The sequence below is a fragment of the Dermochelys coriacea genome, chromosome 4 (genome assembly GCF_009764565.3).
Source record: "Dermochelys coriacea isolate rDerCor1 chromosome 4, rDerCor1.pri.v4, whole genome shotgun sequence".
Classification (NCBI taxonomy): Eukaryota; Metazoa; Chordata; order Testudines; family Dermochelyidae; genus Dermochelys; species Dermochelys coriacea.
In genome coordinates this window covers 122,609,736-122,623,265 of record NC_050071.1, presented here as the reverse complement: position 1 = coordinate 122,623,265, position 13,530 = coordinate 122,609,736, and the positions used below count along the sequence as shown (strand labels likewise).

General features: G+C 41.3%; 1 protein-coding gene across 1 annotated transcript in view; it reads right to left on the bottom strand.

The window, feature by feature from the left end:
• HTRA3 (HtrA serine peptidase 3) overlaps window positions 1–13,530 on the bottom strand; it is a 41,871-nt gene that overhangs the window by 24,549 nt on the left and 3,792 nt on the right. The gene's annotated exons all lie outside the window — the stretch shown is intronic.

The window sequence follows — 13,530 nt, the reverse complement described above, 5'->3', positions numbered from 1 at the left end:
CTGTAAAAGGAAGAATAGCTCCGAGATAAACACCACAGCCACCAGGCTTTCAGTGTTATTACTGACACTGAAGTTTGGGAACATTTGTACTGCTACACTTTAATTAATCATGTTTATTACGAGTGTCTAGGGAGAACGGGGCTCCATTGTGCTAAGCACTGTACTAACATAATAGTAGATGATAGTCTTGCCCCAAAGAAATTACAGGAAGCTTAACAGACATGGACAATTGTTTCTCAGCACTTTTATAATAAACTCTGTTGCAAATGTTTTGCAATGGCAAATAGTACATTTCTCAAATTTCCTAGCATAGTAGAAGCTGTAAACAACTTTAATTGTACACTCCCATAATGACTAAGACTCCAGTTCTGCAAAGGGACGTGTTTATGCAGAGCCTTATGTTGGCGGGGAGTACCAATGACTTCAATGGCATTCCACGTGAATGAATCTCATTGGAGGTTCAGGATCTAAATCAGCAGGAATATGCACAAGAATAAGAATAAAGTTTGAGCCGATTTTCTTCACAGAACAGCAGGAGGAGATCACACGTCACACCTGTAACCAAAATTGTGACTAGTTTCCCACTCAGCAAAACCAGGGTGGAGTCGAAACAGGTAATAGAAATCAATACAATAAGGCATTCCCCACTGTAACACAGTATAGTTATTTCAGGGTAAATGTAAACTTTGTACTTAAACCGATAAAGAGTTAATCTTGTTTGTAACACCGTCAGAATATCAAACGCAGCTTTCTTTTACATCTTCAGCTACCCCAATTGTAGTCATATGTACACAGTGTAGTGATTTAAAATAAACTCTGAGAGTACCGGATTGCTCAGAGGATTTGTAATGAGACATAGCTCTTTTCATCTCTAGGCTAGTTCAGATCTGGTGCAATGGCTGCAGTTCCATGCATTATGGGAAGGAGCTGGTGGGCTCAGTACACATCATAAAACTTACTCCATCATAGCTGGTACCTAAGGGAGCCTTGCAGGATGTGGATTGAATGAGAATGGAACACAGCCTATTCTCTCACTGTTAGAGCAGAAGTAAGGCCCATTCTGTTTAGGCCTGATCTTTTATGCCTCCTTCTCAGTCCCTGCACTGAGCTCAGCTCAGGCTCAAGGTTGAATTGGCTCCATTATATGTTCAGTTTATGTAGTGCTTCAGGGAAAAAATGCTATATGAATGGAAGAGTCTACTGAAATGTATTAGACTTTTCTTAACCTAGTCAATGTAACAAGCAAGAGGCACAGATAAAGCCCTTCTCTGCATAATCTACATTGTTTTCTTTCTGCAGCTGCTTACCTAACTTTTAAAGAAGGAGACAGAGACAGACCCAGAAGGAAAGTAAGAATAAGAGTAGGGAGCTAAGAGATGGGGGGGGGGGGGAAGAGAGTCAGAAACAAAGGAAAAATGGAGAGAGAGGCTGACACAGAAGAGGAAGAAGGAGAGACCACGGGGCTGGGGGAAGAGGCATGAGAGAAGGAATCAGTAATAATTTAAAACATTTTCCTATATTTTGATATTCTATCTGGTTCTTAGTTCAAAGATTATCTTGGGCACCAAAGTTTAAAGGTGGGTTCTAGAGGTGATCCAGAGAATTACAGCCCAGTTAGCCTTATATCTGTGCCTGATAAATTGATTGAAATAATTTTTAGAAACAGAATAATAAGACAACTGGAAGATCAAGGTATGATATGGTCTAACCAGTAAGGATTTTGCAAAAGGACATCATGTCTCACTAATCTATTAGAAGTCTTTGAATGTGTCAATAAACAAGTGGATAAAGGAGAACCAGTTGACATAGTTTATTTAAACTTCCAAAAGGCCTTTGACAAGGTCTCTCATTAGAAGGAACTAAAGAAGCTAAGTAGTCATGGGGTGAGAGTCAAAGTAGTGTCATAGATCAAAAAATGTCTAAGAGACAGGAAACAAAGAGGACTCAAGGGTCAATTTTCATCATGGCAAAATGTGAACAATGGGGTGCCTCAGTTATCAGGTCTAGTGCTGTTTAATATTTGTGTTAATGAACTGGAAAGGCAGCTGAGTAGTAAAGTATCAAAATTTGCAGATGACACCAAGTTATTTACTGAAGTCCAGAGAGAAGACTAGGAGGCATCATGGGGATCTAAACAAGGTAGGTGAATGGGCAACACAATGGCTAATGAAGTTCATTGTTGACAAATGCAAAATAATGCACCACTGGAGGAAAAAATGAAACCATTCATACACCTCACAGGGTTTTAAATTAACTGTAACAACTCAGGAAAGGGAGCTCCTGTTTCCAGCTCAATGAAGGACTTGGCTTACTGTGCAGCCTGCAGCCAAAAAAACAAACAGGATGTTAGGATGTATAGGGAAGGGGATGGAAAACAAAATGGAAGCTGTTATAGTGCCATTATATAAATTGGTGGCATTCGCTCCTGAATGTCTGTGTGCAGGACTGGTCACCCCTCCTCAAAAAGTCTAGGGCAGAATTAAAGGGGGTTCAGAAAAGAGTGACGGAAAAGATGAGGGACATGGAAAAGCTTTAATGTGAAGAGAGACTAAGTGGCTGGGACTGTTTACCTTAGAAAGGAGACAAAGAAGAGGTAACATGATAAAAATAATTAATGGTAGAGAGCTGGTAGATCGGGAGCTTCTGTTCTTTTTGTCTTGTGACACAAGAACAAGGAGCCCTCATTAGGCTACATACTCCCACTCAGCTAACTCCTGATGGCTTTGGTAAAATGACTTGGATTTTTAGTGCAACGTGAGTTTTGTATCGAGTGGAACACAAATACCAGCGAAGTGTTCCAAGGAAAGAAAACTCTCACAGATTAAGCCAACTGAAAGACAATTGGGCATTTCTCCATAGAACTCCCATAGCAGTAACAATCAGCTGTGGTTTTTCTTTTGTTGGAGCAGGATTTGCTTTTTAGTGGAAACCACACTTACATTCAGCAAGCTAAATTTATACGATTGTGTAAATAGATGGAATGACTTGGCAGAGTTAGATGCAGCTTTTTATTTTGATGTTCACACTTGCTCCAGTACCTTGTTTGAAGGGGATACTGCAAAGAGGGATCACATAGGTCAGTCAGCTATAAGCAGTGTATTCTGCTGTTTATTTTATGTACTGCTACATGGGATTCATTTGACTTTCAGATCACGGGCAATTTGCTGGACTCTGTAGTACATTTTGTTCCAATGAAATCTACTTATAAGAGTTTAAATACTTACATACAAGTTCAATACATGCCCTGACATGACATAATACTATTATCACATCTTCCTATAGGTTCTTTGAAAGGCTGAGGGCCAGATCCTCAGTTGATGTAAACTGCCACAAAACTAGAGTAATCTAATGATAAATGTGTCCCTGTACGCCATATCTCTGCTGATGAAAATCAGCATGGCTCCATTTAAAACAATAGAACTGCACCAATTTACCCTTTGTGTCTGTGCCTAGGATCCTATGTGCAGCATTCCCTAGCCCACCAGAATCAGCAGCCACAGCAGCAGAGTGAATCTCACAAACAATGGATAAGTTACACATGGCTACTCCTGTTGGAGCACTAAGGAAGCATTATGGGTGGCAACAGCTTTCCAGGTGTGATCCAGAGCAGAGATGCTCAAACTGGGGAGGTTTCAGAGTAGCAACCGTGTTAGTCTGTATCCACAAAAAGAAAGGGAGTACTTGTGGCACCTTAGAGACTAACAAATTTATTTGAGCATAAGCTTTCGTGAGCTACAGCTCACTTCATCAGATGCATTCAGTGGAATATACAGTGGGGAGATTTATATACACAGAGAACATGAAACATGGGGTGTTACCATACACACTGTAACAAGAGTGTTCAGGTAAGGTGAGCTATTACCAGCAGGAGAGCGGGGGGAGGGGGGGAACCTTTTGTAGTGATAATCAAGGTGGGCCATTTCCAGCAGTTGAAAAGAACGTCTGAGGAACAGCGGGGGGGGGGGGGGGGGGGGGGGGGGGGGGGGGGGGGGTGGGGGGGGGAGGGGGGGAATAAACATGGGGAAATAGTTTTACTTTGTGTAATGACCCATCCACGCCCAGTCTTTATTCAAGCCTAAATTAATTGTATCCAGTTTGCAAATTAATTCCAATTCAGCAGTCTCTCATTGGAGTCTGTTTTTGAAGTTTTTTTGTTGAAGAATTGCCACTTTTAGGTCTGTAATTGAGTGACCAAAGAGATTAAAGTGTTCTCCGACTGGTTTTTGAATGTTATAATTCTTGACGTCTGATTTGTGTCCATTCATTCTTTTATGTAGAGACTGTCCAGTTTGGCCAATGTACATGGCAGAGGGGCATTGCTAGCACATGATGGCATATATCATATTGGTAAATGTGCAGGTGAACCCGGAAGTTACCTACTACAGGACAGGCCCAACAAAAAAAAAAAAAAATAACAGAATGCCACTAGCCATCACCTTCAGCCCCCATTTAAAACCTCTCCAACGCATCATCAAGGATCTACAACCTATCCTGAAGGATGACCCATCAGTCTCACAGATCTTGGGAGACAGGCCAGTCCTTGCTTACAGACAGCCCCCCAACCTGAAGCAAATACTCACCAGCAACCACACACCACACAACAGAACCACTAACACAGGAACCTATCCTTGCAACAAAGCCCATTGCCAACTGTGTCCACATATCTATTCAGGGGACACCATCATAGGGCCTAATCACATCAGCCACACTATCAGAGGCTCGTTCATTCCCCCGTCCCTCCCCCGCTAGCACCACCTAGCTTGGAAACAACTTTTCCCCTCTTTCCCTGGGCCAGCATATATTAGAAGCACTGCAGACAGTATACTCAGCCATGGGGGTGATTCAGAGCCTGACTCTAGTGGCTCCCTTGTGACTGGCTGGAGAAGCAAAATTTATAACTTTGTAGAAATGTTTTATACTAATTAGCAGCAGAAGACTAAGCGTCCAGACCCTGGATGCTGAGAACATAGTGCATGTATGCAGGATCACGTACTGAGAGAGCTTGATCTGGACCAGCTGGAATGACAGATTCCAAAATGTAACGTATTAACATTAGTTACAGTAACTGATGGTGAGCCTTCAACAACTGATATTGAGTTTATATTTTTGTCTCTTCCTTATGTAAAATAAAGGGGGGGGACGAGAGAGACAGAGTGTGGGGCAGAAATAAGTGGAAATGGGGAGTGAAATATTGGGTACGTCTACGCTGTAATTAAACACCCACGGCTGGTCTGTGTCAGCTGATTTGGGCTCACAGGGCTCAGGCTGTGGGGCTATAAAATTGCAGTGTAGATGTTTGGGCTCAGACGGGAGCCCAAGCTCTGGGACCCCACAAGAGGGAAGAGTCCCAGAGCCCAGGCTCCAGCCCTGTGCCCAAAGTCTACACCACAGTTTTACAGTTCCACAGCACCGGCCCCATGAGCCCAAGTCAGCTGACACAGGCCAGCCGCAGGGGTTTAATTGCAGGGTAGACATAGCCATTAAGTCTAAAATGGAGGAGAGGGAAATCCAGAGTAAAGAGGGTACAGAATACAGAATAAATAGACTTAGTTCATTTTAAAGTAAATGGTCATAGCCCCTGAGAAGTCAATGGAAATTTATACCAGCAGAGGATCAACCTATTAGTAAGAGTGAGAGCAAAATGAGGTTCATTAACTTTCTGGAGGTAATACATTATATTAAAATAGGCCATTTTGTGCTTAGTAAGAATTTATGGTTGTGACGCACTCTATATGATTTTATAAAAATATGCTAATGAGTATGAATATAATGTAACTGGAATATGCTTCATGCAAAAGGTCTCTTGTAAGATATCATTACAAAGCTTATAATCTACTGAGTGTGGTCATCCTATTTGTAAAAATGTATGATTCTTGTATATTTCAGATACAAGAAATATGAAATATAACTCTGAGGGCCTATTGTAATTATGCAAAGTGTGGGCCATTAATGGTGGTTGGGAACCTTGATGGCTCCCATTAGCCAGGACAATTGACTGTGGATGGCTCCTGTGGGTCTGGCTGCAAGGAATGAAGGCTTGGAGTCTCACAGGAAATGTGACCATGTCACCTGGTACTGAAATCCATCTTAAACCTAGTGCTTTTCCATTGTGGGGGGGGACCCAGAGAGACAAAGGATTCCCACCTTGTGTCAAAGCCATATAAGGGAGTGGAACAGAACAAAGGGGGCAACCATCATGAGAAATCCCCTAGCTACCACCTGAGCTGGAACAAGGGCTGTACCAGGGGAAAGGATTGTGCCCAGACTAGAAAGGTGTTCGGTTTGTGTAAGAAACTTATTGAAACATCTGTAAGGGTGAGATTTTACCTGTATTCAGTTTTTATTACTGTACTAGAATTAGACTTGCGTGTTTTATTTTATTTTGCTTGGTGATTCACTTTGTTCTGTCTGTTACTACTTAGAACCACTTAAATCCTACTTTCTCTATTTAATAAAATCACTTTTACTTATTAATTAATCCAGAATATGTATTAATGGGGGGTACATATCTCTCTATCAGTTCATATATCTCTATCAGCATTATAGAGGGCGAACAATTTATGAGTTTACCCTGTATAAGCTTTTTCCAGGGTAAAATGGATTTATTTAGGGTGTAGAACCCTTTAGGAGTTGAGCCTCTGACTGTTAACTGAAAGCAGTTTACAGAAGTGTGCCTGTCTTTAAGCCTACAGCTGTTAGGGGACATGGTTCAGACCTGGGTCTGGGTTTGCAGCAGGCTAGCAGGTCTGGCTCAAACCAGGCAGGACACTGAAGTCCTAAGCTGACTGGGCAGGAAAGCAGGAGCAGAAGTAGTTTTGGCACATCAGGTGGCAGCTCCCAGGGGGTTTCTGTGATCCAACCCGTCACAGTGGTCTTCACATTTTTTTTTTAAATTCAGGTTTAGAATTTATTTAAAGTCTAAAATTGAAGAGATTTGTGTGTTTAGCTCTATTATTAAGGCTTATGGAGGACTGCAAACTGACAGAAGTGATCACTGGAGGAAAGCATTGTCCCTGTTGTGCTTGGATTTGCTCATGGAAAGAAATGAAAAAGAAATAAAAAGATTATGTGTCTGCTTAAAAAACACAAACATCTGCTGGAACCAGAGGATCCCCAGCAGCTTTTCTGATGAATTAAGATTAAGTTGCATAGCTGTGCATTGACCATAAAGTCTTGGTCAATATAAGACTATGTCGTATTTCAGGCAACATATGATTATAATAGATGTCTAACATGCACAGATGAAAATGGCATGATGAACAGCAACTATCATAATGCCACTAAATAAAGCCATAGTACACCCACATCTTGAATACTGCATACAGTTCTGGTTGACCCATCTCAAAAAAGATATATTAGAAAAGAATTGGAAAAAAGTACAGAGGAGGGGAGCAAAAATTATTAGGGCTATGGAACAGCATCCATATGAGGAGAGATTAAAAACACTGGGATTGTTCATCTTAGAAAAGAGATGACTAAGGGGCAATATGATAGAAGTCTTTAAAATGATGAGTGGTGTCGAGAAAAGTGAATAAGGAAGTGTAATTTACTGCTTCACATACCACAAGAACCAGGAGTCACCCAATGAAATAAATAGGGAGCAGGTTTAAAACAAACACAAGGAACACACAACACACAGCCAACCTGTGGAATTCCTTGCCAGAGGATGTTGTGAAGGCCAGAAGTATAAGTAGGTTCAAAAAAAGAGTTAAATACGTTCACGGAGGATAGGTCCAGCAATGGCTATTAGCTGAGATGTCAGGGACACAACCCCATGTTCTGGGTGTCCTTAAACCTCTGACTGCCAAAAGCTGGGATTGGAAAACAGGGGATCACTCACTCAGTAGTTTCTCTGTTCTGTTCATTCCCTCTGAAACATCTGGCACCAGCTAGTGTCAAAAGACAGGATACTGGGCTATGTGAACCATTAGTCTGATCCAGTATGGCCATTCTTATGTTCTTATAACAAACACTGAAATGGGCTTTCTCAGTCTTTAGCTGAGATAACAAAGGCAGGATGGAGATGGACTGAAAGATACCTTCCAGTTGAGGACGGTTTGCTGCCTAGCTAGATTCAGAAGGAGAGAGAGCTTTGCCTTGTCTTTCTGCCTGATCTTTTTTCGCAAGCAATAAAAGCAATAAGAAATCATTAAAATGTCCCTTTCCTCTTAGATGTTCTGTACCAGAAAAATAAAGTATCAAATTCTAAATGTCCTTTTGGTCACTAAATAATATTTTCCCTTCTCACCCACAAGAGCTCAAAGCAAATGTTTTAAAACAGTCCCAGACTAAACAAAACCAGTCAAAAAAAAAAAAGTGTCCTAGACTTAGAGTTTGTGTTTCCAGTTGATACCTTTCAATGGGCTGCCCTAACTAAAATATACAGTCACAGGCTGTTTGGGGGCTTTTATGACAGCAATACAAATAAAAAACTCTAGTATTTCTCTCACTTAGCCTTATTCCTCAAAAATTAAAGTAATTATATACCAAGTTGTAGCCTCAAGATTACTCACATGTACAAACAGTTGGTAAACCTCAGTGTTGCAGGCAGAACTGTGCTGGATAGATTTGTAGTCATATATTTTCTGATTCTCTTTCAAGTATTTAAACATTGTGGTCAACTCATCTTTTAGGGTCTGATCCTGCAAAGACTGAATCACAGGGGTAACTTCATGCCGTGTGTAGTCTTTGACTTCAGCAGGACTATTCATGGCATAAAGTTCCTCTGTGCATAAATCTTTCCAGGATTAGTGCCATAGATCCTGATCCGTAGCTGATTGAAGTCAAAGGGACTCTTTCCATCAACTTCAATAGTCTTTAGATCAAGCCCCTAAAGAGCTACTTACCCCCATAAGTAACTTTTGAAATATTATATATTATAATTAAATATATAGGATAAATGTGTGTGCGCATGGATATACAGTATACTGAGCACATACCCGATTTTGAAATAACAGATTTATGAATAGTAATTCCACTTGCACAGTGTATTAGTTATTTTTTCTGATTTTCTTACCTGGATTTTTATTGCTAAAATGTATTTATATGACAAGAAGATTTCCAAGACTTCACCTGTTCCTTTCTACTATTCTCAAGATCATAGAAATCTATGTATATATAAATTTACATATATATCAGGGTTGTTCACACAGAAACCACCTCTGATGTTGCAGAGAATTATGATTTCATGCAGGGGATACTGTATTAACAGCACATGAATTCTAAGGAGCTCTAAAGAACCTGTTGCATGCAAATATCTTTAATAGTTAAGAAATTGGCAAGAGAAATACAAAACATATGTGATACACCTGCAAAATTTGAGCCTGATCTTTCAATTCTTTAGTCATTTGAATACTTTGATTGACTTTATTGGGAGCTTAAGTACTATAACTACAACTTAAATATGTTTACTTTAATGGAAGGTAAGGGTTTGCATCGTTGAAGCTGCTATTAAAACAATGAGGAAAACATAAGAACATAAGAATGGCCATATTGGGTCAGCCCAGTATCCTGTCTGACAACAGTGGCGAATGCCAGTTGCAGGGGGAATCCAGAGGGAGTGAACCTAACAGGTAATGATCAAGTGATCTCTCTCTCTCCTGCCATCCATCTCCACCCTCTGACAAATAGAGGCTAGGGACACCATTCCTTATCCATCTTGGCTAATAGCCATTAATGAATTAACCTTAATGAATTTATCTAGTTCTCTTTTAAACCCTGTTATAGTCCTAGCCTTCACAACCTCCTCACGCAAGGAGTTCCATAGGTTGTCTGTGCACTGTGCGAAGAAGAATTTTACTTTTATTTGTTTTAAACCTGCTGCTCATTAATTTCATTTTGTGGCCCCTAGTTCTTATATTATGGGAACAAGTAAATAATTTTTCCTTATTCTCTTTCTCCACACCTCTCACGATTTTATATACCTCTATCTTATCCCCCCTTAGTCTTCTCTTTTCCAAGCTGAAAAGTCCTAGCCTCTTTAATTTTTGGATGGCTTGTCTTTTTACATTTAGGATAGAAAACACAATAGAAGACATTCATTTAAAAACTAAGAGCTGTAGCAAAATGCTGATTCACTAAGAAAAGAAATGAATTTGCACTGTATTAAATCAGTAACAAATTATTTGCTCATCTATGGCCTGAGCCCAAGTTCTGCAAGTAGTCCCATGGTCACTTGGGCTACTCACCTGAGTAAGGCTGTTCATGTTTGGAGGCTCAAGCCATTATACTGGAACAATAGTGACAGCATGATCTGGTGCTTATAGGTGTGTTTGTATATACAAATGATCTATGATACTCAGTTCTTTGGATTCGGCGTGCCCAGGTATAGGAGTCTGTGCTGTCCTTCATGTTCCTTTCTCAATCAAAGAATGTTCTGAAGGAGCAGAGGTGGTCAGAAAAATGAGCACTCTTTACTCACTCAGTCATTCTGGGCCTCTGTTTTTGACATTTATTCTTCCTCCCTCTGTCTTCCACCAGCCCTATTTTTATCCAAACACACTTATCACAGATGTATGTCATTAGAAAGTACAGCCAGTGTTGCATCTCCCTATCTTAGCTAACTATAGTGACTACCTAACCTCACATACATATGTCAAACTTCTGACAAGCAAAGCAGCAGAAGTTCCAAGGTTACTCCTCATGGTATATTCTGTAAGGTATAGCCTAAACCACTTGGTAAAGCTATCATTAGTCTGGATATTATTTTATATACAACTGGTGGAGTGAAATTCGATCAACTTTATAAGTATGTCAGTGTCTCCAAATTCTGAGCAATCTGCAGCCAGATTCCCTGCACAAACAGAGAAAATGTAGAAACACAACTAACTTTGAACTGTTACTTTCTTTTAAAATATTTTATGACAGCCATAGCACGTTACTGTTTTTAAAAGAACCATAACTGAGTTCTACGCCTGGCTCATCCATTGATTCTGTCTGACCTTGGGCGAGACACTTGGTCACTTTGAGCTTCAGTCAGCACAGCTGTAGAATTTTAAAAAAATAAAATCAGAACTTCACTCTAAACCAGATGTTACATTGGAGTTGACGTTTTCCCAGGTCAGAAACAAATTGCCAAATAAAGGGAACACAAAAACAGTTACTTGGAAAAAAACTGTAACTTCTACCCCACTGCTCCAAATTCCTAAGTTATTACAGTGAACACAGGAGGATGCCACGAAGAAATGCCACATGCACTAAAAACAAAAAGAAAAGGAGTACTTGTGGCACCTTAGAGACTAACAAATGTATTTGAGCATAAGCTTTCATGAGCTACAGCTCACTTCATCGGATGCATTCAGTGGAAAATACAGTGGGGAGATTTATATACATAGAGAACATGAAACAATGAGTGTTACTATACACACTGTAAGGAGAGTGATCACTTAAGGTGAGCTATTACCAGCAGGAGAGCGGGGAGGGGGGGAACCTTTTGTAGTGATAATCAAGGTGGGCCATTTCCAGCAGTTGACAAGAATGTCTGAGGAACAGTGGGGGGTAAAGGGGGGGAATAAACATGCGGAAATAGTTTACTTTGTGTAATGACCCATCCACTCCCAGTCTCTATTCAAGCCTAAGTTAATTGTATCCAGTTTGCAAATTAATTCCAATTCAGCAATCTCTCGCTGGAGTCTGTTTTTGAAGTTTTTTGTTGAAGAATTGCAACTTTTAGATCTGTAACTGAGTGACCACAGAGATTGAAGTGTTCTCCAGTTGGTTTTTGAATGTTATAATTCTTGACGTCTGATTTGTGTCCATTCATTCTTTTACGTAGAGATTGTCCAGTTTGACCAATGTACATGGCAGAGGGGCATTGCTGGCACATGATGGCATATATCACATTGGTAGATGCGCAGGTGAACGAGCTTCTGATAGTGTGGCTGATGTGATTAGGCCCTATGATGGTGTCCCCTGAATACATATGTGGACACAGTTGGCAATGGACTTTGTTGCAAGGATAGGTTCCTGGGTTAGTAGTTCTGTTGTGTGGTGTGTGGTTGCTGGTGAGTATTTGCTTCAGGTTGGGGGGCTGTCTGTAAGCAAGGACTGGCCTGTCTCCCAAGATCTGTGAGAGTGATGGGTCATCCTTCAGGATAAGTTGTAGATCCTTGATGATGTGTTGGAGAGGTTTTAGTTGGGGGCTGAAGGTGATAACTAGTGGCGTTCTGTGATTTTTTTTTGTTGGGCCTGTCCTGTAGTAGGTAACTTCTGGGTACTCTTCTGGCTCTGTCAATCTGTTTCTTCACTTCAGCAGGTGGGTATTGTAGTTGTAAGAATGCTTTATAGAGATCTTGTAGGTGTTTGTCTCTGTCTGAGGGGTTGGAGCAAAAGCGGTTGTATCGTAGAGCTTGGCTGGAGACAATGGATCATGTGGTGTGGTCTGGTTGAAAGCTGGAGGCAGGTAGGTAGGAATAGCAGTCAGTAGGTTTCCAGTATAGGGTGGTGTTTATGTGACTATCGCTTATTAGCACCGTCGTGACCAGGAAGTGGATCTCTTGTGTGGACTGGTCCAGGCTGAGGCTGATGGTGGAATGGAAATTGTTGAAATCATGGTGGAATTCCTCAAGGGCTTCTTTTTCATGGGTCCAGATGATGAAGATGCCATCGATGTAGCGCAAGTAGAGTAGGGGCATTAGGGGACGAGAGCTGAGGAAGCGTTCTTCTAAGTCAGCCATAAAAAATGTTGGCATACTGTGGTGCCATGCGGATATCCATAGCAGTGCTGCTGATTTGAAGGTATACATTGTTCCCAAATGTGAAATAGTTATGGGTGAGGACAAAGTCACAAAGTTCAGCCACCAGGTCAGCCGTGACATTTTCGGGGATACTGTTCCTGACGGCTTGTAGTCCATCTTTGTGTGGAATGTTGGTGCAGAGGGCTTCTACATCCATAGTGGCCAGGATGGTGTTTTCAGGAATATCACCGATGAATTGTAGTTTCCTCAGGAAGTCAGTGGTGTCTCGAAGATAGCTGGGCCTGAGGAGGGAGTCTACATAGCCAGACAAGAGCCTGCTAGGCAACTCTCCAACACCACTTTCTACAAGCCATTTCCCTCTCATACCACTGAGGGTTACCAAAAGAAACTACACCATTTGCTCAAGAAACTCCCTGAAAAAGCACAAGAACAAATCCACACAGACACACCCTTGGAACCCGGACCTGGGGTATTCTATCTGCTATCCAAGATCCATAAACCTGGAAATCCTGGATGCCCCATCATCTCAGGCATTGGCACCCTGACAACAAGATTGTCTGGCTATGTAGACTCCCTACTCAGGCCCTACGCTACCAGCACTCCCAGCTATCTTCAAGACACCACTGACTTCCTGAGGAAACTACAATCCATTGGTGATCTTCCTGAAAACACCATCCAGACAGATTGACAGAGCCAGAAGAGTACCCAGAAGTCACCTACTACAGGACAGGCCCAACAAAGAAAACAACAGAACGCCACTAGCCATCACCTTCAGCCCCCAACTAAAACCTCTCCAACGCATCATCAAGGATCCACAACCTATCCTGAAGGATGA